This window comes from Cyanistes caeruleus, chromosome 4, assembly GCF_971803275.1.
Source record: "Cyanistes caeruleus chromosome 4, bCyaCae1.hap1.1, whole genome shotgun sequence".
NCBI lineage: Eukaryota > Metazoa > Chordata > Aves > Passeriformes > Paridae > Cyanistes > Cyanistes caeruleus.
In genome coordinates, this window is record NC_141704.1 from 42,044,445 (window position 1) to 42,072,321 (window position 27,877).

General features: G+C 36.1%; 2 long non-coding RNA genes across 2 annotated transcripts; both read left to right on the plus strand.

Annotated features, from left to right (window-relative positions):
* Positions 1-5,944: 5,944 nt before the first annotated feature.
* LOC111933359 (uncharacterized) lies at positions 5,945-27,877 on the plus strand. The gene is made up of 3 exons (XR_002866658.2): positions 5,945-6,139; positions 6,872-6,964; positions 27,719-27,877. It is a non-coding gene; the product is annotated as an uncharacterized LOC111933359 (long non-coding RNA).
* On the plus strand, positions 10,502-14,560 carry LOC147653598 (uncharacterized). Its single transcript, XR_015286501.1, has 2 exons — positions 10,502-10,867; positions 11,277-14,560. It is a non-coding gene; the product is annotated as an uncharacterized LOC147653598 (long non-coding RNA).

The window sequence follows — 27,877 nt, forward strand, 5'->3', positions numbered from 1 at the left end:
GAACACAAAAACTGAGGGAAAGCATGGCAGAAATAATCTCAATTGTGTATATATTGTTGATTAAATAAGAAAAAATTAAAATCATGGAATGAAATAGTCTTTAAGAGCACTTCTTTTGCTAATTTCAAGGGGTTTGAAACTTACATTGCTTACCAAATATTTTAAAGGTTTCCATCCTCAGGAAAGATGGGAACTTTTGAAAACATCTATTTAGGTCATTTGAAATGAAGATTGTATTTAAAGTTCTCAAGAAATATTGCAAAAAAGTTAATTAAACTTTCCCTGAGATCTAAGTTCATTTCAAATTAATTTAATAATGCCCTTGATAACATACTGTAAAATCATCCACATAAAGTCACAAAATGTCATGACTCTTCAACAACACAGGATGCTATATTTATAAACGGTGTTTGTGAATCTCAAATTTGACACTCCTCACAGTGTTGAGGGAAGTTCAATATGTCTTTTATCTTCAGCATTTAAAGATGAATGGGTTGCCCATCATGTGTATAAGCCTAGACAGCAACTGCAGTTCACGGTTTAATTCATCAGTCAAATCAGGCCCTTCAAAAAACAAAAGATCTCTCTGCCCTTTGCAGAATGCTAGTCCAAGCCTGTTGCACGAGGAAATGAAGACTTACATCTGAAAAATGACAGACATCTGGAGTCTGAATTTTATTATTTTGCCCCTCCTTAGAAGAACTTGGAAAAAAATTACATTTAACTCTGTCTCTCAGGAATCTTTTAGAATCTAATAATACTTAGTAAAAGTTACAGAGCAGCACATATGAAAAAAAAAAAAAAAGCAAGGGAAAAAGTAAAAAGAAAACACAAAAGGGAAAAGCAATTTAGAAAGCATTTAGAATACTGTGCTCAGTAGCCTAAAGGAAAATCAAAGAAACAAGCAGAAAATATCCATCTTTCATATTATTTGTTTTAATGATGTCAAGAAAAAAATATCATGACTCTAATTTAAACCCTGAGGAACAAGACAAACTTTAAAAATCATAAAATTTTTAAAAGGGTTTAGGGTTTTTTTTCTATTCTAACCTATTCCAGTCAGAGTGAAAAATAGTCTGTAGTGAATGAGATTAAAGAGATGTCGCTGGAGACCAGTTGTCTTTTCTGTGCCTTGTTCATCTGATGACCCTTTGATTGAAGTTGTTTTATGTTTCAACATGAATAATAGACTGAAAATGCAGAAAAAAGAAAAGTTTGCAGTGTCATTTTCTCAGATAAAATTTCACAACAGACTCAGATGCATAATTTATATAAACAGCAATATCAAGTATTTTTATGCTGTTTTTATAGTACAAGTAATAGGTTGGCGGATTTTGGAACATATTTATAGTCTCAAAGATTTCTTGCTCCAATACTTCTGAATCTGTGTTTAGGGGTATTTCTGTTTTCCAGGAAAGCCCTGAATCTTACTTCATTTTATGTGAGTCTGGATTTTCCTTTTTTATCTCACTGCCTTCTGACACCAATATGCTCCACAGTTTTCTTCAGCCTTCCCAGCCTTAACATGAGGATAAGGCTTATCCTTACACTTATGAACAGCATTATGGTGATGCAAAAAATTCCCCCCTCCCCTGGCAGGATCCCAAAACTCAACCTCCACTGCAACAATGCACAGTTCAGTCTAAATTCTCCTCCCAAACTGGAGTTAGCCTTTTCTCCCTTTTTTATTTTTTTTTTAACAGATGTAACATTGAGACATCACACCTCCCCTTACTTTTTATGACTGAGGGGGAAAACATTCCACCTGAAAGCCTTGGATACGCAAATCATCAGACTATTTCACCCAGCTTTCTACCCTTGAACTCGGCCTCCTGTTTCCATCCAATTGTCCAGAATTTACAGGCTTTGGGCAGCTCAACCAAATCAGTCCCCAGGCTGCTCTGAAACAAGCCAAGCTCCAGGAATCCCACCTACATATTTAAGGTTTCATACAACAAAGGGGGAAAGGAGGGCAAAGTAGAGCTGACAGGTTAGCAGGGCTTCCCATTATGATTCCTCTGGGGAAGAAAAATAACACGCTAATGATTTAAACAGCCTGATGTGTGCTGTCAAGCCCATAAGTCAGCACCAAAGAATTATATGTAATATACCCGATAGCAGCTAAAAAATGCATTTGCCATAAAGCAATACTGTGTTATTCACCTAATATGCTCCACAAATCCAGCCCAGGCCCTTTAGTAGGTGACCAATTTAAATAAGGTAAAGCTCTGGAGACTGGTTATTACCATATATTGTACCTTGCAGAACAGCTCTGTACTAATGATCTGCCTGAGAAAAAACTCCTTTGCATATACTCTTTTATTCTCATCTCAGAAACCTAATTTCCACAATATCAAGCTATTTTAGAATGCGATTAACTTTCACCAAAAACAAATGCTTTGAATTTAAGGAGTCTCCACAGTGTTAAACCTGCAATGAATTGGAGTTGAGTGCTTATCTCAGAGAAAAGTGGCAATGAAAATGACATTGTTTTAATTACAAACTAAAAGCAATCCAATATATGCATATTGGATTGAGTTTTCCCAGTGTCGTCAGGGAAATTATTAATCTGTTGGCAAAGATAACTTCACTGTATCTGCATCCACCTGTTGTTTAATCCCAGCTGGCAACTAAGCAACATTTGTGTTGAATATAGATGTGTTTATAATTTAAAAATTCCAAAATATTTTAATAATAGGAAAGAGAGAGAGAGAGAGAAAGAGAAAGAGTCTGGTGATGTACAGTACAACTGCTCACCACCCACTGACTGCGCCAGCCCTGAGCAGCGACTGGCCCTTGCCAAACAGCTTCTCCAATTTATATAATGAGAATGGTCTGGAATATCCCTTTGTTCAGCTCAGGTCAGCTGTCCTGGCCACACTCCCTCTCAGTTTCTTTTGCACCTTCTCACTGGCAAAACATGAGAAACTGAAAAATCCTTGACTTAGAATAAGCACTACTTAGCAACAGCCAAAGCATCATTGAGTTATCAACATTGTTCTTGACTAATTTCAAAACACAGCACTGTACAAGGAGGTAGGAAGAAAAATATTAGGTATTAGGAAGAAAATTAACTTTATCCCAGCCAAAAAAAAGGACACCACTTCTGTTCTCTCTGATGCACAAGACATGTTAAGGAGAAAGGAAATTGACCCTCACACCTATTTCAAGGAGATCTGACATGAATAGATCATTCCCACACTTGGGGATGCAGAGATCTGTGTTAGTGGTTCCCAGTAAGGTGCATTGCACTGCACATCAGTGAGCCACGGCTATCCCTCACTGCTGCTGCCTGCTGGAGGCACCTGCCATGTCAATGTGACATTTGCTTCCAGGGCGTGTTGCTACCCAACACCTGCTCTGGTGCAATCCTCCATCAGCCACGTGTCTTTCCCTACCAATGGCCTGGGAATCTGCTCAGGATTTGCTCTAAAGGCCAGCTGGATTTGGCTCTGATTTGAACAGGACTACTCTTTATCCTCAAGTGAAGCATCATGTCAGGAGAGGATATGAGCCAAGGTTTGGGTTTGGCCCTAATTTTTCATCCTTTCTGAAATCAAATCTAAGCTAGCAGGAGATGAAAATCAGTAATAATGCTTTCCATGTAACTGATTATTATTGCTGTCACTTGGCCAAGCAGAGAAGTTGAGGGTCACTACATTTTAATACAGGCTCTCTTAACTTTCTGTGCTATTAAGACCTTGTGAGTCACCCAAGGTAGTTTTTCCAAGTGAGGGGAAAAGTAAGGTAGATAATGGAGCCTACAGGCATGGAAGAGATTTTATTATTCCTGGGAGACACTATACAGAAATGTCAGACAGGACACCTACTGAAAACTGCTGGAAAGAGTGTCTTTACATAGAAGTGAGTAATGCTCAAAATAAATTCATGAAACTAACATTTATATAATAAAAGAGAAATTGGAAGATTCTTATCTGATATTTACTCTGGTCTTTATTTTTCTGAAGACTGAACTAAATGAAAAATAGTTATATTTTGCTTTTACTTTTGGAATCCTGAAAAACTATAAGAGTACTATTCATCTGAATTTAGGTGAGATGAAGTGCAAGAACCCTTCTGGTAACTACCATACATCAGAAGCTCCCACTACTACCATGACCTAATTTTTCCAGACTATTTCCCTTTGAAAGCTCTTCCCTACAACTTCAGTAGGGTTTATTTTGTCTTTTTAATATTAGAAAAAGGTGTCCTTGCCTGGAAATAAACTCAGGTTCCAGAAGCAGAGAAAGCCTGCTTTTGAAAGGCATGAAGTAGTAGCTTAAATACCCATTCAGTATTCCTCAGTCTCCACAGTTTCAAAAAAGCTTAATTAATAATGTAGTATTAACACTACTAAAAAGTCAAAGGTCAGAATCACCATGTTGAGACATAAGTTTCAACTCTTTTGAAAGTGTGATTATATTTGCATATCTAGCAGAAACTAAATTTAAGGACATTATTATAAACACACTTGCCATGTCAAAAGGTAATTTATTCAAAGAAAAATTGTTAGGTTTTTCAGCAGAAATCTGAGGAAATCTGTCATAGTCATGGACAAAGGCCCAAGATAGTTCTGGCAATCATTTGGTCTGATCTTTTCTAGTCAGTGTTTCCTCTACGTCTATTCTGAAAATTAATATTTAAAAAGCCAATTAGACCTTTTCTTTTAATATTTTGTTAGAAGTCCATTTAATATGCACAGAATAGATATGACAGGAATTTTTGTGATTATGGTCATCAAATCGGTTCTCCTTTTAATCACAGACATCTAATTTCCTTTCTCCTGTTGATCTATCCAGACGCAAAATGAAGTTCCAAGAAAGTCCCACTTCATCACATTTCATTACAAGTCAGGTTTGTGTTCCTAAATTTTACAGGAGAAAATATTAGTCACATAGGTCCTTGTGACTGATTACTTAATATATTCAAACTTGAGGATTGTACTTAAGCCAGTCCTGAACAACCTGGCAGTTCACTGCACCATTATTTAAAGACATGAACTGTGTCTCCAAAGTCCTGTCTTTACATTTCACTTCCAGTTTACTTTTTACTCATATAAATGTAGATAATCTGTGTAGGCAGGTTACCAGACTGCTTGTAAAACTTTTTTCAGCCTTTTTCTCTTTTTTATTCTCTTTTCTCTGAATGGTCTCAGCAGATTTAATAGAATCACAGAATCATCAAGCTGGAAAAGATCACAAAGATAATCTATTCCAACTTCAATCTAAAACCACCAAAATCACTCCTAAATCATATACCCAACTGCCACATCCAGAGGCCTCATAGGTACTTCCAGAGGTTCTACCACCTCTGGGCAACTTATTCCAATGCCTAACCACTCTTTTAATGAAAAATATTATATATATATATATATATATATATATAATCAGAACATGCTCTGCCTCAGTTTAATTTCATCTCATCTCATCTTTTCACTTGAGACAAGACTGACTCCCACTTGGTTACAATTTCCTTTCAGGTTCGTTTTAAAGAGTGAAAATGAGCCTCCTTTTGTCCAGACTAAACAACTCCAGCTTCTTCAGGTCGATTCTCATAGGATTTGTTTTCCAGATCCTTCACCAGCTCTGCTGCCCTTCTCTGGACACAGTCCAGTACCTCAACATCTGTTTTCAAATGAGGGGCCCAAAACTGGGCACAGTACTCAAGGTGTGGCCTCACCAATGTCAAGTACATGAGAAAGAAGAAAGAAAGGAAATAACATGTGCCAAGCAGGACCTACCTTGCATAAACACATACTGGCTGGGCCTGATCCCCTGGCTGTCCTGTACATGCTGTGTGATCACACACAGGGTGATATGCTCCCTGAATTCCCTGGGTGTTGAGGGCAGGCTGACAGGACTGCACCTCCCCACATTATCTTTCTCACCCTTCTTGTACATGGGCGTTACATCTGTTAGTTTCCAGTCAACTGGGACTTCTCTGGCTAACCAGCACTGCTGGGCAATGATTGAAAGTGGCCTGGGAAGCCCTTTCACAGCTCCCTCATTACCCTTCAGTGCATCCCTTCTGGGTGCTTAGATTTGTAGGTGTCTAATTGACATAGCAGGTCACTAATCATTTCTTCCTAGATTCTGGGGGCTTCACTCAGCTTCCCATCACTAATTTCCAGCTTTGGGATGTAGGTAGCCTCATAACAACTGGTTTTGTTATTAAATTTGGTATTTTGTTTATTTCATGTGCATTATTGTGCTCATATTAATATATGTGTTCATATATGTGCTCATATATATTGTGTGCATGTGCATATTTTGCTCATATGCTTTTGTTCAGACTTGTGTAGAACATCAGGAGTATTTTGCTTCATACTTCAAATGCATGTTGTTTAAAAAAGCCACCTGCTTAAAAAATAATTTATTTTCTCTAATGATTTTTTTTTTCCTTTTAAAAAAGAATATAACTGAAAAAAACCAAGTGTGTCTACACCTCTATGTTTTAGAGAGGGGAAAACGTGTGACCTCTGGCACCTGTTCACAAAGGGACAGAGAAGAAAGAAAGGACATCCAGCTTTTATTCACCAGTGTGGCTCTCTGGACAGATCTGTGATGGTCTGTCATGAGCATTCAGAGGAGCACAAAGCATCATCCACAGAGCTGATGGGCAGAGAGATTACCCCGTGTTTCTACTCTGCACCGTCACAGGGCATTTGCAGTTCCTCAGTTATCCAGATTTTCTGTTCATTGCTTTAACTTCACCATTTATACGCGCCATTTCCAAAACATAAGTAAACATTTGGTCATGATATTTGTGCAGATAGATTTCTAAACATCCTTCTCCTCACACTCCTTCCTTTGTGCAGGCAGCTGTATAAAGTTACTCTGTTTGTTAATAAGATTTTATTTTTCACTTACAGATTCACTTCTGTGTCAAGTTGTATTTCAGCAAAGAGGAGGCACATTTCCAAAGCATGATGAGAATTCAAGTTCAGAAAGAAAGAAGTTTTGGGGTATGTGTCCTATGGGTAGAAGAGATTGAAAACAATCACTGGCTCTGAAAATAGAGCATTTACCAAAGGACTCCTGTCTTTGTAGCTGGACCTAGTATGTTCCTGATATACACCAAAGTAAAAGGTATAAAATTGTTTCAAACCTGAATAGATTAGGAAATATAAAAGCTTATTAAAAGCTTATAGTAGGTACATGAAAGAGGTATTGACATGTTATAAATCTTTGTAGCCCTTCATGTCCCTACAATTTAAAGCAAGACAAAGTATTTCTTTTCAGTTATGAAAAAAATGCAAGTCCCTGAGCCTATCTGTCTTTCCATCTAAGACATGGGCTTAGGACATAACTGACAGAATTCAAAAAAAGGAAACTCAAAGTGCTTGTTACCATTTTATTTCTTTCCATTTAAGTTGTTTACTTTGGAAAGCTACATCCAACCACAAAAAAATAAAAATAATGTCTACTTAACTAGAAACACCAAAAAGAAGGTGCATCCTAGGAATCTGCTGTTTCTATGAAAATATGTTTTTTATCACAAGGATGAAATTGTGCCAGAAACCTTTTATGATTACATTTTGTCACCTCGGAGATAAAAATATGCAGAAGAAAGTAATTTTTGAAAGAAATTTTTAAAAGAAATTATAATAAACATGTTCACATCCTGCATTTGTTTTCTTAAATATGCAAAGTAACATTAAAAACTATTTTCCGTTACATCAATAAAACCAATAAAGTATAAAAAGGAGAGAAGCTTCTCAGATAATAAGCACCATAAATCTACAGTTTACTTTTCTTTTAAATGTTCTATTTCCACATAGACACTTTACTGAAAGAAATCGTAGGGTCCATAACATCCTTTACATAAAAACACAGCCATTGCAAAACCCCAGAATGTCCAAGAGGACTTCAGTCAAACTAAAGGATGACTAAAATCAATGATTTGCATTGGATGCATACTTTACATAATTTAAGCAAAATCTACAGTTCAAAATTGTTCAAAATGACTGAGGTAGTCCTTCCTCTAAGGTAAACAGCGTTCATTTTGCCTGGCTGAAAATATGGATACAGATGGATTTTTCCAGCAGATCCACTTCAGAAATTACAAGAATCAAACCTGCTAAGATCCCAGAAGGAGTGATGCATTAGTGTTTTTTTAATTTGACAAAGAAAAACCTTGGTGTAAAGTCAGCATTCCCATACCCCATGTCCTTTGTAAAACAGAGATTACACTGTCCCACAAACCAAGAAAATAACTTGGTGTAATGTTAATGTTATTCTAAGAAAGAAGAAAATACCATGAAGTGTAGGTTTATGTGTGAAATTGAATCAAGATCTCTGGGTCTGATGCACATTTCAATATCATTTAATCTTTGACAATGTAAAAGGAAAACTACAGTGCAACCAAATATGCTATGAACACCATGGCATAAGAAAAGGAATCATCAAATCTCTTTCCATAGGACAGATTTTTGCCATGTTAGGTTCTTTGTTTTAAATAAAAAATAAACAAGGTGCAAAAGCTGACTATGAATTATTCTGCTGCTATACTAAGTTCAGAAATTTTAGACTGCAGCAGGCAGAAGTCAAACACACATGGGAAGTGTCAGTGTCAATGCCTTTTTTAATTTTAGTAATAGCATAAAAATGTTTGACAACTTTTTTTAATCTGGTTTATGACTAACAATGCACTAGTTCCTCTAATACATTTTTCTTATAAAATACATTGCAGCAATAAGAGTATATCTTTATGGCCTCCATCAAGATACGTGTTTTTGTGCTGATGACTATATTACATCATAGATTTTTTACAAAAAAACATCAGGAAGTAAGCAGACATAGCTGTTCAGTATGTTAAGCTGGAAGTAAACAACATAGTTGTTGTTTTTAAGGTAGGTATTGCAAAGGGAAATGTTAGAAACACAGTTTTATTAAATGAAAAGAGAATTTTGGAAGAAAATACAATACATCTGAGTTCCATTAGACCACAATGCCAAGGAAGAAATAAAACACTAGTACTAGTAATGGCAAAAAACCCAAAAGGACTTGTGTCACAATGCACAACCATGCTCCCTTTGGAACTGTTGCACTCTAAAATGAGTCAATTTTGCAAAGACAGAAATAAATTTACTTTTGAGGAACGACACCATCATTATGTAAAATTGGAGGGCATTACATGATCCATGGAGTATTGGACAAAGTTATGTAAAACAAAATGAAAAAAGAATTGTTGTAAAAATAAAAATTAAGGTGCTGTTTTAGCCAAAGGCTGGAGAGTTGTACAAATGGGGAATTTATATCCACCTCTGGACTAAGTTGTATTTAGTTCAGCTAAGAAGCTGAACGTTGGAAGGAGCTCAACATATCTGCACTCAGACTCTGAAGGGCTTTAAGTCTGCTACATATATTTTCTGTATCAGATGCTCAAGAAAGACAAATGTCTTGAAGGTTTTTTTTTTTACTTCTATCCTCAAAGATGTCTTTGTGTTTTCATCTACCTCATAAGGAGTGTACACTGCTATTAAATGAAACACATCCACAAACACCGACATCTCGGTCTTACTCAAAGGGTGGGAATAGATGACATCACATAAACTGAGAAAAGCTCTTTATCAATCAACAAATAACAGGAAAAATGAAAGAGATAAAAAAATCTGATGAGGTGTGATTTAACTTAAAGTGACAGTAATTTAATATATTTCATTTTGCAAGGAGGAATATGGAAAAAACTATTATGCTATAACCCATTTGGATTATGAGAATACTAAAAGGAATAAAAAGAAAATAATTGTATAAGATAGAGTATTGAAATAAAAAAGTGAAAATAAGTTTGTAAAAAATAAAAAATATTTGTCTTGTGATAGTAAATTCAATAAATAACTTTTTTTTTTTCAAAAAATATTGCCATTAATTTTACAATAAAACACATAAACAAAAGCTGAGAAATACACTTTCATACTTCTATAAAGGCTCACAGTTTTTTTTTCAAATTCCCCTTTTTAATAACACCACAACGGCCTCCAAAGTTCGAGAGAAGGCAGGAACGGCTGGTAGAGTTTTCCAGAGGTGTTGCTGAACCTAACTGGCAAAGGCTTTGTTTTGCCTTTGGGGGTGTGCTGGGAATGTGCACAGGAGCAAAATGACGATGAGGTGCTGGGGAAGGACAGAGCATCATCTTGTGTGTGGTGTCACACGCATGCCTCGATTTATCTGCTATATACTATTTTGTCTCTGTGCATAAGCTGAAGTATGATAAAACATGGTAGGAAGGGAAAGTAGGAACTTGGTAGCTGAATGAATATTGAGTTCTTTTTCTTCAGTTTCTGACCAACAAGTTTCTAAAAGACTGCAGATTAATTTTGCCAAGGCCAGAGAAAAGATGGGAGAAAATGAATTGGTCAAGTGCTCTGCCATGAGAGAAAAAAAAATGGGAGAAGAATAGTGGCTTATCAGAAGGAGAGGCTAGAAAAATTTCCTTAAGATCCTTTAGAGACAGACAGCTGTGCTCATTTAAACTGAGCAGGTGACAAGCTGCGGGCAATTGATCTAACAGTATGAACCCTGACTGCTGCCTGCAATTGCTAGGTGAATAGAAAATAGGCCTGTTCATTCCCAGCTTAATAACAGATGCTTGAAAGGTAGGACCTGACAAGCCTTAATTGCTAGTTTGCCTTCATGTTGATATGGAGAGAAGAAGTAGGGAGTATCATTTTAGTGTCTGGTCTAAAAATTTAGAAGAGGTTTTTCTGGCAGATGGTTATACCTGAAGGGCACGAATTTGACCAGTAGCAAGTGGGGGCTGTGGAAAATGGTAATAAAGGCCACTTCCAAATCTCTAAAAGCATGGTAGATATTGGAATTTTGTCATCTTTGTGGACCTACCCAGTAGACTTTTCATCTGGATAAAGGCAAGTAACAGTCTGTCAGTGGAAAGCATATTTACAACAAAACAAGGTAGGGAATCATATTCTGCAATTATTGAGGTTTCACTGCGCTCTCAGGTAAACAGAACTATTTCTCTAGGGAATTGTTCCAAGACATATCCTGCCATACAGAATTTTTGCAAAAAGAGGCATCTGTTAGAGGACAATTTCCTCCATTTTAAAAAAAATGATCATGTTGCAACTTTGACAAATTTAAAAGATGTATGATTTTTGTGAATGTCTAGGATTCTTTTGAACATATGGTGCAGTTAGTTTATCTTGTACTGGAAACTGCTGACCTTATTTTGGTTTTGATGTAAATCATAACAAATTTCATTCTCCTAAATGGCTGATAACACTGGTAAGCAGATATTATTTGCTCTGATCTTTTCAGAAAGTAGTTACAGTTGCACAACTGCAAAAAATGAAATTATGACTGGCATGGGATGAAATCAGCATGAAGGAGAAGCTGAGGCACATGTCAGCAGAAGACTGCTGAGGAACATCCTGTTGCTGCCCTTGCTGTCAACTTGAGACCAATGTCTTTAGGTGGTCTGTTTAGATGGACCAGGCAGTCATTTTTTCCCACTGTGCTTGAGTCAAAGAGGGTGAAGATTAATTTCTACTCTGAACATTGTTCTATAAAAATGAATTTAGTGTTTGGCAGTTCAATGATGAAAGATTTTACAATATTAACATACTAATCTTGTTTTTTCTAATGCCAATGATATTTCAGTTCTCTTATCAATTCACCGAAGCTATTAGAAGTAAAAATGGTCTGCTAGGGTTTTTTATCAAAAAAAAATTAATTTGCAGAAATGGGGAAGAGGGGAGGAAGAGTGAAATGGACAATTTTGTACTAAAATTTTCAAGGTGTTGATCAAACAAATGCAAAAAAAAAAACCCACTGGAAATTTCAGGGCATCCTTGGATTATTTCAGGGATGTTTAAACATCTTGTCTTCTTATTTTCTACTTTATGCATGTAAATCTGAAATATATAAATGGTTAACTAAAATTAAAATACTATTTCAATCTTTGCATGCTGCATAAATAGTTCTATGCTTCAAAAATGAAATATTTTAAGGTAAAAAGAAATTAAATGTTTTGTTCCTTAGATAAATTTCTATTTTACTGTTTTTGCTCATTTAAAACAAACATGTAAACAGATACTGAATCTATGCCTTAATTCAGTCTCCAGTTGCAGCATTTTCCCTTAGTGTTGTAGAAAAATAGTTCCACTCTGAATGCAAGAGTTATTTTGATTGTCTTTCATGCTTCACTCCCCGTTTCTAAGGCATGCCAATGTTCATGGTTGTCATTTCTAGCCTTGGCTTGCACTGTGTAATGATGGGTGGACCACGCTACAGCAGAAACCTGCAAAGGGCAGAAATGTAAATTAGAATGGCAGGTTTGCCACTCTCAAGAGATGTGATGTAGTCTTTTCCTGCATGGTAGTGAGGTAGTTTTAGCTTTGCAGCATCTTCACAGCTTTTGTTTTATGTAGGGGTGGTGCTCATTCTGAGCTATCATATCTGAGCTACCTGAATTTGTTGTGGCTGTCTGTGTATGCAGATCACATCACCCATGCAAGAAGGTGTCTAAGCACCTTCTTTTGTCCTGAAGAGGAAGTCCAGGACAATCTAGATATCAACTTTGACCATGCAGATTTTCTAAATTTATAGTTATTCTGTTCTTTTCCCATTAATCTGTTCAACACACTGACCATCATAACAGCTGTAACCAGTGCCAGTACAACAGACAAACATTTTAATTTTACCAAGGCCAGTAACAGAGAGTGCAGGATGTCCAAATCCAGCATGCTGTATGTGAATCCAAATGAGAGCCATCTGTGGACATACAGCAGGATGTCTGCTATCCTGTGAGCACTAAAGCCCATATGAGGTTAATTGCTTTTCAGTTCAAAAATGCCACTTTTCTATGTGCATTATTATTTGGTTTGAAGATAAATGAAAAGAAGGAAACAATAAGTTGTGCAGAACAAAACAATTTAGTTAGGAAATAGGCATCAGAAAAGTGGAATATAAACCATACTTCAAAGGTCATTTACCAACAGGGTATTTGAAAAATTACAATGAACATGTCTTTAGTACATACGAGCCTTGAAAGAAACAATAGCATGGAAGACAACCTAAGGTGGGGGTAGAGCAGAAATCCCTCCCCCTTCATCTAGGGGTACAGGATTTAGCCAAACCAAATACTCAGAGTGCCAGTCCCTGTGCCATTATGACCTGCCAAGCTCTGACTTTGGAGTGGTTTACCTTTCTGTCTGTCTGCCTCAGTGTTTGTAAAATGAATCATTGAACAAAATACCAGACTGATTTTTTTCAATTTGTGGTAAAACAATGGGGAATTAGTAATTCTATTGCCTCCTGTGTCTACTACCAGTTTGAACAGCATTCTCTCTACCCTCCCTCAGCCTTTCTACAAGCAGTGGGAAGGAAAGACTGTGGATGAAGGAAAAAGGTACTAGATTCTTCCTTAGGAAAACTCACTCATTTGCTTCAACTATGTTTTGTAACCTGTTAGTTTTCATTTTGCCATTGCTAACAAAATATATTTACATTACTCTATCATTGGTAATATTCTGACATTTCAAGTTTCTCTGCATTATCCAGATATGGCTGAACTCATAAATAACAAGAATACAATTAATACAGTCTTATGGTTGTATCTTGGCAACCTGCAGGAAGTTTGGGAGGAAAGCAGAAGCAAAGGCTGCAAGAAATGCTTGCAAAAGGCAGTAGAAACTCATGCAAATTTAATGCAAATAAAATAGCTCCCAGTTACCCACAGGCATCAAAGCTGGAAGAGATGGATTTTTATCTGGTGATTAAGACAATTCCTAACCACTCTCCCAGCTGCTATCCTCTCCTAAGGTGTTATTTACTGAAGAGCTAGGAAGACAATTAGCCTGAGGAGAATGGAGATGCTCTAATTTGAACTAAATTTCACAGGAAATATAAAAACAGAGCAGAAAGAAGAAATAATTTGGAGAAATCTGCAAGAAGCAATTCTGTCTTACTTTTTCATTTCATGTTAGCAGGAGACACAGAGTCTATAGAAATATCTTTAAAACTGTCCTTATTCTTCATACAAATATGAATATATACATAAATATATATACACACTTTTATATTAATATATACATATACACACTTTTTATACACTTGCATACACAGATATTCCTGTTATTTTTTAACCTCACATCTGGTGTCTAAAACCAAACTTGAGGTACTAAGTGTCTTTGGCAACAAAAAAACCTCAACACCTGCCCCCCCCCCCCAAAAAAAAAAACCCAAAACAACAAGAAGAAGCAGGCATGAAACACTTGCTGTTTAACCTCAAAAATTCCCAGTGTCAGAGCATTGCAGCTCTTGCACAGTACAGACTCAAATGTTGATCTACAATTCTTCAGATTCCAAGACAATGTAGAAGCATTTCAGGAAAAAGTGTAAAAGCAAAGACTGAACAAAATGCTCCCCAGAGAAGCAATGTCCACACCGGTACCAAATCAAGTCATGGGTTCATTATACAAGACATTATTTTTGTCATCTTGAAAACATTTATATTTAGTTCATGGTGATTTCTGCAATTCCCAAAGCTCACTGAAAGTTTCCAATCAAAGGGGCTTTTTTCAGTTCATTATGAGTTTAACTTGCATAACTTTTCTGACCACAGTGCACATTTTCTGTCAATAACTATTATTCAAAACAAGTTTATAGATTAAAGTGACTTCTCTTTTACCTTTCAACTGCTTTATGTGTTACTTCATAGCAACATTTAAGATATCTCTTCCTCCCTCATTTATCTTACACACTGATTCAATTAATTTCAAATTAAGCTGCAGGCTATTTTGGGCAAAGGTTACTTCCAGCAGGGTATTTGCAGGGTATATACTTCAAATAGGTCTGCTACAATTGAGCATTAGCAGAGTACAATAGCAACTGTTATTAACAACAGCAGTTTTAGGTTCAAAGATCAGGTGAGTTGATGTCTGAAAACAAATGAGACAATTCCATTCTGCTGGCTAGTGAATAGTTATCACTTCACAAAACGAGTCCCGTGTTTGCAGCTTCTGCTGACAGTACCTGATTGATGGGTGTCCTGGCTGGTGCCACTTGTCAGAGCATAACCTTGGTGTGTACATTGCAGCACTGCCAGCTTCCCTCTGTCACCTTCACTATGTGCAGAGCTCTAATTTGTTGATTATAAGTTGATGGTCCTTTTTGGCCATACTGATTTTCTTCATTTAACATTCTTGATACTGTCTCTTCACTCTAATCTCTATGCAAACACCAGAGAGGTGCAAACTAACAGCTGAGAAATCACAAAAAAAAACCTTAGAATGCATAGTTGCAGAATAGTAACTGGAATTAAGATAAAATAATCGCGCATAAAGAAGGAAATACTCTCATTTTTTTTGACTCGGCAATTTTCTATATTGAAATAAAGTGAAAATAAAATTCAACCTTTAATGCAATCAGTAAGGTAATTTAAAAAATTTAAGCCTAGAATAGCAGCATATTGAAATTTTAAGCCTAACTTACAGTGAACGTCAGTGAAGAGCTATATGTGTGAAGACTTTAGTAACCTCATGAAATGTGCTATCTATAATAGGAAGAGCACGATGACTCATGGCAAATTAACATATTTATTAGTCAGCAAAATTGTCAGCACAAAATTGCTGCAGAAATTCAAATAAAGTAATGGGCATATATAAAGAGACTTAAACCAGATGGGATAATACAAATGAAATAACATTGGAATTAATGTATAAGTTTTGTAACATAGTACAATATTGAAAAAGTGAAAACATGCCTTGAAGGCAGAGTATTTGATGCACGGTAATTCTGAGAAACTGTAGAGATTTTTATATCTTCTGATAATAACATAAACATTTCATTTTGTTCAGAGAGAAAGCTCCTATGTGATTTACATTGAAAACAGTTCCACAGAAGAAAAATAATGGAAGATATCATGTCATATGTTTATTTTTATGAGGTGTGCATATAGTCTAGTCTGTAAAGTGGAGAAGCTTCATGTCTTCTGGGAAGATCAGAACAATTATAACTTGGTAGACATACAGTATTTCATATGCTTAACAGTAGAAAATTCATGGCATTTTTGACATTTTTGAATAATTACATGGGACCAGTTAATGCAACATATGACCCACTAGAGATACAGGTCCTTGGAAGATGCTACTATATATCAGGCTTTTATGTATCACCAAAGAGTTGTGCTGCATCTAAAGAGATCTCAACAGGCTGGAGAAATGGCTTGAGGGGAACCTCATGAAGTTCAATAAGAGGAACTGCGACATCCTTCACCTGGGGAAGAACAGCCCCAGAACAAGTATATGCTGGGGGCCACCCAGTTGGAAAGCAGGTTTGTCTAAAAGGACTGAGGGTTGTGGTGGCTCCTAAGTTGAGCCAGGAATGTGTTCTTGTGGCAAGGACAGCTAGTGCTGTCCTCAGTTGCACGAGGATTGTTACCAGTAGATCATGGGAGGATATCTTTCCCTTCTACTCTGCACTGCTGCGACTGCATCTGGAGTATTCTGTACCCAGCTTTGTACTCCTCTGTGCAAGACAGGCACTGGAAGGAAGCTTTTAAAAAGGGGCCCAGAGATGATAAAGGGGCAGGAACATCTGTCTTACAAGGAAAGGCTGAGAGGGCTGGGACTGTTCAGCCTGGGAAAGACTTAGTGAGGAATCTCTTTAATGTGAACAATTATCTGAAAGCAGGATGTAAAAGAGCCAGACTGTTTTCCATGGTGCTCAGTGACAAGGCCAGAGGCAGTGGGTGCAAAACAAAACATCAGGAAACACTTCTTTTACTGAGCACTGGCACGGGTTTCCCAGAGCAGCTGTGCAGTCTTCCTGCTGGAGATATTCAAAAGCTGTCTGGCCATAGTCCTGGGCAATAAGATCTAGGTGATTGGTTAAGCAGGAATTTGGACCAGATCACATCCAGAGTTCCTTTCCAAATTAAAATTTTCTGGAATTCTGTGAAGGGACAGTCAAAAGACCTCTTGATACTGCAAACATTCAGCATCTCAACATACAAAAAATAACAACACTGAAGTCCACACAAGCTGTGAACATCCCACCCAGTATGTGAATTTGGGAGTCTGTAACTGAAGTCTCTCTCAGCACAGAGGACTGTGTGCAAGCTCAAGTTACAGATAAGGAATTATGTGTATTCCTGAAGATGTTCTGGAGAAACTCACACATTACTAGAGATAATGGGCCCACCTATGATTCAGGCATACCTCCATAGCACTGCATTTTTTAAGCACATATTGGGTAATCGTGTAAAACTCTCAGCTGTATGCATAAAATTAAATTTGCAGGATGCAACAGACAACACCTCTACTTTAACATCCCTCAAATTGCTTTATGTTTCAGGCTTCTCTCCAGATTAAGAGTTCCACGCCTAGCCCCACAAATATTTCTTCAATTAATGTAAGAAAAGTTCAAATAAAATATACTGTAGGGCTATCATTAATTTTATGTCAGTGGTTTTGTTGGCGCTACATTATAGCATTTTATCTTCTGTTTTTCTTTTTGTGATGCAGTTCATTAACCACATTTCTTATTAGATCCTGTTGTATTCATTCTGATTCACTAAAGCCCTCTGTGATCAAGAAAAGCCTCCAGGAAATATATACTTGAAACAAACCCGAAACTCTAGAGATTATTAATTTTTTATTTTTTTTTATATCAATATACTCAGCTCCATTTTTGAAGGTAACATTAAAATTTTAAAATGCAAAAGCAAGGAACTGTGTGGGAATTATTCCCCCTACACACTTTCCATTTCAAACAAGTAAATTATCTCTATCTTGTTATTTGTAGTAAAAAACAAACCACAAAAATTGCTACAATAGAATTAAGCTACTTACCTTACACGTTTTCCTACCATATTTGCTGTAAAATGCTTGAATAATTTTGCAAGCCAGCAATTGGCTACAGAAGGAAACCATGTTTTACACATACCTTAAGTCAGCTGGTTGATAAAAGAAGAAAGAATTAGAAAGCTTTGTTTTCAAACATGATGGGAGATATCTCACACTAACCAAGCTTTGTACCTGTGAGATATTTGACAGGTCTCAATACTTATTGAATGGAAGCAAGTGAAGCTCAGGTGATTAAAATTATAAATTATGATACATAAGTTTATAATTAAGACAGCTTTGTCATGGTTGATTCTTTCATAAAATTTTTCACTTTCAAGAAAACTGAAAAATTCCATAGTTTTGAATATTTGATTTCCACTTAAAAAAAAAAAAAAAAGGTGTTCTGAAACCATGTTTAGATTATGTTTCAGTCTTAGAGGAATTGATGAGAGCAAGTTAATTTAGAAAGAAGGGAAGAGGAGAGCAGACCAAATGGTGTACCTTTCAAATGTCAAGAAAGCTGACAATGGCTTGTCCTACCATTCCCAGTCCACACCTGAAGTTTGATCACAAACAAGTTGCTAGACTACCTTTCCTATTAACAATAAAAGTTTTCTGGGGAACCATGTATTTTTTGTTCCTTAGTTCATGTTTTCAGGCTTCAGATTTCATTTACATATGGAAATGGATAAACAGAAAACAGAACAATCACACTTTTTTTAAATCACCTCCCCCTTATTTTTGAAGGATACAAAATGGAGTAAGAGAGTGGACAAGTACCTACTTGTCCACACTTCTACAAACTAAGTTTCAAATGAGATTTTATTCCTTATAGATCACATATGTGCTATGAATTACATCTGTAACCATAACTAGTGTCTTGCTTTCATTGCAGAAAAAGTGGGAGAGTGGGCCTGAAAAAGCAACTTATTTTTTAAGATATAAAGCTGAAGTAAATTTATTTACTTTAATATTAAAATTTACTTCACACTGAAAAGATACTGAAGAAAATAGTATGAATTATTTTGAAATGTTCTTCACAAAAAGGTTGTTATTTCTGAAACAAACAAGAAATTATGATAAAAAGTTGGCCTGAGTTTCTAATTTTTGCAGGAAAACTCGAAGTATTTCATCCTTCTCTATCAAGAACTTCTAAGAAGTGAAGTCCATGTGGCATACCCGAAATTTGCCTCTTGGACTACCCATAAGGCATCTATACTGTCCCTATGTCATATAGTAATGCAACAGGAAGTTTCTCATTTGCTCACTAAATATGGTTTCTGATGTTTCCAAGTTCTGCCAGTTTACTCAGTCTGCTCCTATGGAGCATTTTTCTCTTTTGTTGAACCTCCAAGAGACTTATTTTGACACTAAAGGGAATAGTATGTAATTTTTTTCTCTTTTTTTTTTTTTTTTCTTGTGAGCAACAGACATTTTGCATGTTGTTGAAAAAGTATTTTATTATAACATATTATAGCCTTATGTCTCAAAGATAACTTGCACAGCCTTCATGTGCTGATTCCAGGTTTGTTACTTTCAAATAGTTTTTTTTACATTTTCATACTCTCTTATTTATATAAACGTGTCATGAGTTGTAGCTGTATAGTTAAATATGTGTCAGACTATCTATGGAATGTAAGTAATAGATAAAGAGGACAATATAACAAAAGCTATCAAAATTAATCAAGAAAAATAACTGAAGATTGCTGTTATCTTCTGCCAGTGACACATCATTTTTTTGAACTGAGCTGCAAAGGAAGAATTTAACAGTAATTTATCTGGGTGATGTTTACCCACAGCACCCTGAACATCTGAAAACTGACTGCAGTACACTTTTTACTACATTTTGCTTTACTTACTGCTGTGCCAGTTACATGAAAAGTAGGACAAAAGTGCATGCTTATCAACTATGTGTTTCATATGAGTAAAATCCTAAATCTTGCACAAATTTCAAGTAAGGATGTGATCCACAATATGCTTTTGATTAATGACACCTATTTCTAGAGGCTTCAGTGGGCTTTGGATAAAGTTCTCAAAGAGAGCAGGGTTTGAGGAACAGAATGAAGCTGTTAAAGTCATGCAAAAATATATGATGCACCAAATACCTCCAGGTAAAGCCAGCACTACTGTTTTCCCAGCATCTGTATATTTTCTTATGCAGGATAATGTTTTCAAGGTGGATCCAAATAAGCCATTACACTGACACACATATGTTGGTAATAACGTGGCCAGGCTCTTCTGTACCAAACTTGCAACCCAGAAAAAAGATTATATATTCTTAGAGCAATGATGTGTTTCATTAGGCTGTGGTAAAGCATTCCCAAGGGTATAACAGCATGGATGCTGTACTTGGCCAAACCAGCTCTCAGAAGAAGATGACAACTTAATTCAAGCCTTCCAGCTTTGATAATAGCACAGCTGTGAAGTGCTGCTAGGGACATCTTAAATGTTAAAATTGGTCTTCAGTGAAGTGACCTGTCAGTTTACCTTTGGAAATATTGGTGACATTACAACTGCTTTCCTTAGACAAGCAAAGTTCATATACAGCTCCTTTCAGATGCATTAAAATAGCTTCAGACCCATCTAGAAGGTTTGCCAGAGAACAAAGCACATTGTACCTGCCACAGAGATGCTGACCCAAGCTATTTAAAAAGGTTTATCATTCCTATTTTTACAGGATAACAGAGAAATGGTTTCTGATATTTGTATTTATCACTAAATAAGAAAAAGGCAATGCAGTACCAGAGTAGAAAGCCTAAAGGCACTGGAGTTTGGGATTAGGACTGCTACTCAAAGAAATATACAGCTGCCAGAGGAGATGAATAATGAGTATTATTTTAGATCAAGCTTTTGCTTGAAACTGAATAGTCTGTTCTGAAGAAGTCTTTAATATTCCTTGCAACTATTTCCTTTTTTAAGCCCAAAGGCTTTGACTGTTTCACCCATTGTCTCTCTGGGCATTAGAGTGGTCATTATCCTTGCCATAGTTCATCAGCTCATTTGTGCTGCTTCATGATGCAGAGTTACAGCTTCAATCAGTTAGGAAAAAAAATAATGCGCTGGGTTCTGCAGTTATTTGGGGTTTTTTATGTCAGGCCTATTCACAGGCACCTGGTTTTGTGTTACTTACACTGAGTTTTGACCTTGTCACCATGCATAATGGTGTTGAGTCAAGTGTTGTCTCATCTATGAAATGGGAAATGAATACCTGGGTTAATGATACCTTTGTTTTCCTTCCGCTTAATGAAACTACATTTAAAATATGGCTTTCCCATCTCTTTAAAGTGGCACAAATCTGCATTAAGACAAAATGGCTATATAATGCTCACTCTCACCCTCCATGTACTAATACATGCATCTTTTTCTGAATGCTTTTTAAACTATTAATTTTTGCTCATCAAGAAAATTTGAATTCAGATTATTTCCCCACATCTGTTCGGCTGTGCATCTTTATAAATATTTATACCAACAGAAAGGAGGGGTTAGTGGCAGGTAGGAAAATGTGGTCTGAGCACCATAATGCCAGAAACCTTTCTCAGCCTCAAGGCTGAGTGACTACACTCTGAAGCATGCAGCCTTTCCTTGGATGCTCTACAAAGGTGGTGAAAAAAATAAGAGTTTAAAGAACATGTAGTTTTGTCCAAAATTTGGATTCTAATAGCGACCTCTGCATGCACATTGTATGAAAAGGCAGCATTTGGCTCTTGACCAGGGTCAAGATATTTCAGCTATGGGTTTCAATTTCTACCCAAGTTAGAGACTGCTCCTGGATGAAAGTAAAAGGGATCTCAGAGAGTTCAAGGGAGAATGCAGGTGTCCATGTAGACTTAGCCTTATTTTAGATCTGTTCCTCTTGGATGAGTAGTTAGATCAAGTCTTAAACAATTTTGGTCAGAAAGTAACTGTGTATTCTTACAACCAGATGTGAATCAAAACATTTAAGTTAAATAGGGCATTCAGTACTATGGAAACATAATAGAATGTTCATAAAAAATAGTATTTTAAAGAAAACTTCTTACCAGCAGCATGAGATTCAGTAACATTTTCTCACATTTTCCCAGTGCTCTGCCTTATATTTACTAGGACACAGAAGGCCTCCTCTACCAATTGTTCTAATATTTCAGTGACAGTAACATGACTGCCCAACTACATATTGAACTATTTTTGAATTTTTTTTTAAGCATAGAGTTTAAAAGAAAAGTGTAAACAATTAATTTTTGTATTGTATTGTATTATTTTGTAATTATTTTGTATTGTATTGCAAAAAAATTTATTGTAAAAAAATTTTAGATTTTTTTTATAAAGGCATTTACTGCACCCAGACAGAAATTTTCTTCCAGATACACTTTTAATTCCATAATCAGAAAGTCCTTTAATTCCATAAGAGAAATTAAAAACCAGGATAGTTGTGAGCCTACTTTAATACTAATATCTCAGTGTTATTTATTTCATAGATTGCAAAATCACTTTGAGGATCGGTCCAAAATCTAAAAATATTTTCATATTTGCATGGTATTCTCTTCCTGGGTGTCTACTTAATTTTTATACCTATGAGCCACTTTCAACAGTGGTGGGAATGGTGGGTAAGTACATGTACTGCAACACCTTTTACAAAAATTAACTTGAAATGAAAAATCCTGATGTATATTCCTATGCCACTGACATTTCCCACATGCACAGGAAGGGCAAAGCTATTTAAATTAGAGGGGTTGGTTTTTTTTTCAAAATGAGAATGGTTCCTGTTCCTAGAAATTTTCAAATCCCCTTCAAAATGATGCTTACAATTTTTTTTACATTTGAGATATTGCAAAACTAAAGGAGATCTTCATATATATAATACTCCAAGCACCTATTTCAAACATGTGGTTGCACTTAGAAATAACAATGGTCATAATCCTTCATTAGTGAACTGAGACTCAATTCAGTGAATTGCTACTCATACTAAAATTTTACAGCTCATTTGACCTGCAAGACACTTAGAAAATTCTAATTTCCTTTTAGAGGTTTGGAAAAAAGTGATTTTGATGTTCAACCATTTTAAAAATATAATAATTAGGAAAATTTTAAAATGTTTACATCTGTTATTCATAAATATTTCCAATAAGTCAGCATTTCCAAAATGAATCATCACTAACCTGGAAGCATATTATCTGCTTTACACATTTGGCATTGCACAATCTGACAATTGGCAATCTGACTTGTCATGGTAAGGAGGATGTTTCTCTGTACAATGCTCCTGTGTATGAGAGCTGACAAGCAAATAATTCAACTACATGAAGAAAAAAGGGCAAAATTTCATTCATCATGCTAACAGAGGAGTCCTTTTACAGGCATTAACTGGGACACTTGGAAACATTCAACTAATGAACTGTACGATTTACAAACATATGAAGGAATACAAAATAGATAAGCTTTCTTCAACACTAAAAAATGGTACATCAGTGATCCAAGTATGCCATCGCCAGGTTACTTCAGAGTGTAATAAACCTTGGGTAAAAGATAGGAAAAATACAACAGGTATTATATCTGTTTTTCTAGGTCACATTTGTGATCTGTGCATAAAAGAAGAGAAAGCAGTATTTTATTCATCTGTCTTGAGATGGCAAAAGGCTCAGATAACTCTGAGGTGACCCACAAGAAATGGAAACCATTAAATGGTAGCCACAGTATTTCTGCCTAACGTGTTTAGGACTGCTATATCAACCTCCGAGAGTAAAAAAAAGAACTACAATAAACTTCAGGGTACAGTCTCAAGAATTACATCAGGATTATGTGAAGTTTCTCACTTGTCATAATTATTTTCATTGCATGGGTTATGTCCAGCAGACAGGAGGGAGACAGCTGCTTCAAAGAGAACTTTCAGGAACATAATGGATGGGCCATAGAACCTTATCTATCAAATCCATCTAAATTTTTAATGAAGTTCTCTTTCATTTTTTGCTTTAAAATATACACAGCTGACTCAAAGATTTCAGCAGCTAATGCCAAATGTTTTTGATACATCATCACAGTTGTCTCATATTTAAAAATGTCAGCATGGTACAGGTTAACACCCAGGAAAGATTCATCAGTTATTTCCTTGGTTCTACTAACAATTTTCAAACTGATTTCCAGAAAAATATAACTCGCCTATATTTGCTTGTGTGAAAAGAGGTCAAAATGATACCTTTGGGTCCACAAACATCCTACACCTGAATTAGTCTTATTGTTCAAAGGTGAGGTCCATGCAGACACAACCTTTATCATTATACCTAAAAGCACATCAAACAGGTGTCATGCTCACTACTAGAGTGCCATGGACCAAGTGAAAAAGGTGTGTGGATAGCAAACTTAAGCAAACAGAAAGTGTTTTAAGATTAATTTAGTAATAAAAGTTTAGAGAGACACTTCACACTACTATGGAATTCAAATTTGAAAATTAAATATATTTAAGAAACTGAAATTTTTGTGGTTGGGTTTATCAAGACCTTGTCCTGTCTTGATTGAGCAGAGCAACTCTGTATCTGTTTAATAACCAGGCCTGTTGGAAATTCAACAATAAGGTGTTCTTAAATCTAAGTGCCTTAAAGATCTTAAATCCTTTAATGCATTTTGCATATCTCTAAAATAGATGCACAGTACTGAGCAGAAAATCATTTATTCAAATACATGTTGATGTCTGTGAAAATAGGTCATGAAGTTATGACTTATCCCCCCAGGGGTTATTCCTTCATCAGGGGGATGTTATTCCACTGGAGGTTTCACCTCTTACTACTGCATACTAGCATATGACAACACCTCCCTTCAGAATAACTTCTGTTTTCTTATAGGCCAAAACATTCTAAGTTGCAGTCATCAGCAGGCAGGCTTTCTTACATTACTGAATTTTTTACACCCTAGGAAAAAATCCATTGCACCTCTGTAATCACCAAAGTTCACTTTAAGAGGCGATTATACTTAAAGGTTTCTTTTTCCTATTTTCAAAAAGGAAAGGTATAATTCTAATAATAGGAAAATAAGAGTGGGAGTAGCAAAAAAGCAAGTATACAGCTGAAATGCGATGATAAATATTACTAGGAGCAAGGTTCATCCTTTAACATTGAGGCAGTGGGCTAATTCAGGAATCTTGCTTTGCCTTTCTGAGTGCTCTCAGTCTGTATCATCTTTGTGACTGTGTTCAAATAAAATCCTCCTGTCTTTCCTTCATACACCTTCGGAAAAGTTATTCCACTGAAAGCACAGCTTTTCTATTTGTACTGCCTCAGGTTATAATGATTCACAATTTATCTACATCCTGCTTTCTGTAATATGTCACATCTCAGAGAAGAGCATGAAACTGCATCTTTACCACACTTGCCCCATATAATTCATCATAGAAAATCACTTTCTTCTCATCATGGAGACCACTTAAAACATATTAATAATACCATGGAAAACTTGACATTTTGAAAGGCACACTTTTTACTTGCAGAAGTTTTTGGCATCTTAAATGTCTATTGACATTCCTCATGAGATTTTGTTGTGGGTTCTTTTTTCTTTTTACTTATTGCATCAGTCTTTGAAGAAATTATCTAAAGCAACAGACTACACACTAGGCTGTTTAGAGCACGATACCCTTCCCAGGTCTTTTGTTTGAGCTAAAATACAGTGTAACTAGGCATAGAAATTGTAGAAGGAGAAGTGCAGGCAGAGGAAAAGAGCACATAAATTTCAAGCAGCTTGATTTAATAACCTACTGATTAATTCATTCAGGGTCTAATTATCAAACACACCAGGTAGAGATTCAAGAATATCACAACCAGCCATCCTAATTAAAAAGATAAAAGTTTGATTATTTCTAAATTACAGAAACAATTATGGAAGGATAAGTAAAGCTATGGAAATATTAGACTATTGAAGCACAAGTGTACTGGGTAAGACCACAGCCCATATAGATCCATGTCTGGCCTTTCAGTGGCAAGCAAAAGAGTTCCTTTGTGGGATGCAAACAACATCCATTTTACTTTCAGAATTTCTATCTGTTTAATTCCTTTTCAATTACTTTAGACATCAGAATCCCTTTTCAGATTATGATCACAGCTCGTTCACTATGATAGAAGTTAGGCTGGTAAAAAAACATTATTAATTAGAGGAAAGGGTTCAAGGCAGATTTGGAAAAGAGGGAGTGGTTTTGCTTAAGTGATCTTGAGGCTGGGAGTACCAGAGTGGGAAAACTCCATTTATTACACCTACTCCTGCTTTATCTTCTGCCTGTCTTGAAAAGCAGAATTCCTGCATAGAGATAACACATTCTCACAGACATGCCTGAGCCTCCTGCTGGGAGAGAGAGATCAAAAGCTCAGAGATCATAAAAAGCACACGGCATATTGGTAAACTACTTGTGCGCTAGTCTTTTGATAAATTGGTGGAAACAAGAGGCCTGCCATGGGCTAGGATCAGCTAAGTCTAATAGTGCATGCTGTTCTTGCTTGTGGCTCTGCCTGGGTTTTGCTTTAGGATCCTCCAGGCAGCCAGGTAATTAAATAAATTTACTCTGCATTTCAGCCATGGCTTGATGGTTGTCTTGGCAACCTACTTGTCCCAATTCACACATTCTTTACACAGGAGTTTGCAACAGAGTATCAAAATAGCTTGTTCTTAACAGGGATTATGTTGTGAACTATCACTATTTCAACCCTATTACAACGATTTTCATCAATAGTGTACCTTGTTTTTCTAACAACTACACTTGCTTATTAATCAATATACTAACGTACTAATGTACATTACTAAAGTACTAACGTTTAAAAATTATGCTTATTCATGAACCTGTATGTTTGGTCCTCCTTTCTGATCAACTGAAGAATATAAAAACTTTTTTTGATAAATTTATTAATTTTTATTTTTAATTTTTTTCCATTGTAATACAAAAAAGAAACACATATTTTAGAAATGTAGCTCTGTCATAGCATGCTCGTTAGCACTGTCTAAAACTCACTTTTCAGAAATAATTGAGAATATTTTGCTAAGATGTGTTAAGAGGCTCTCATACTTGATGAACTGTAAATGTTTTTTTAAACAGTTACCTTAGTTTTCATTTAATCCCTAAGTCTCTTATTTTGTAATGTACAATTGTGCTTTCACTTACCCAGAGGAAAGGAGGTGGGAATTTGTATTTACAGAATTATAATACCACTACAAAAAGAAACCTAAATGGAAACAATAAAGCTGAGTTGCTTTCTTTTTCTTAGTGTATTAGTAATGGGCTTTGTCATTTCCTCAGAGAGGCTGTCCTAATCAGCTAGTTAAATGGATAGGTTTTCTAAATTAACCATACATATCTAAATCTCATATTTTTCAGTTACAAGCTTCAAGCAATTCTTGTGTCAAGAATACACTGAAAGATTTCACTTTCTTTCCCATTACTCCTCTCATAACAGGGAAGCAGATTGTGCCTTGTGATCTTTACATCTATCTTAGGAGCAGAAAGCAGAATGGAAAGTGGTACCATGGCCTTATTCTGTCTTAAGAGTATAAGATCACTTCAAGTATATGAAAAATTTTTCCACTAGTGAAAGCCTAGGTGCAACAAAGCTCATCAGTCTAAAGGTAGAGCTTGTAAAATGTGTGAATGGGATAGCTCAATATAATTGTTGGTTTGGGCTGTGCAGTGATCAAAAGCAATCAAGCTGAAACCATTTAATTTAAGAAAGAGAATCTGTTAATTGAGAGCTCTCTTAGCTCTGGAGTCATGTTTGCTCAATTTGGTTTTGTAATGCAGGACCAGCATCTTGGTTGGGGCTGTTTTCAGGAGAGCCCTCTCTAGCCCAATGGTCACATAAACCAGAAGGAAGCCCTCCCTACAGAAATCTCCCTTCCCACTTTGGCAGGCTCAAATTTTTCCTTTTAATTTCTGTGATGTGGAGTAACTTTCCTCCCTTTGCATTTTTGCAGGCTGAGTGTGCAAATGCTTATGTCTTCTGCTGCTCTCCCCAGCCACTACTGATTTGACCTACTCTCTCTTCAAGCACACAAACTAAGAAGACCGTGGAAGTTCTCTGCAATCCCACAAAACTTACTCTCCCTGGATTCATGATGTCTTTCAACTTCTTA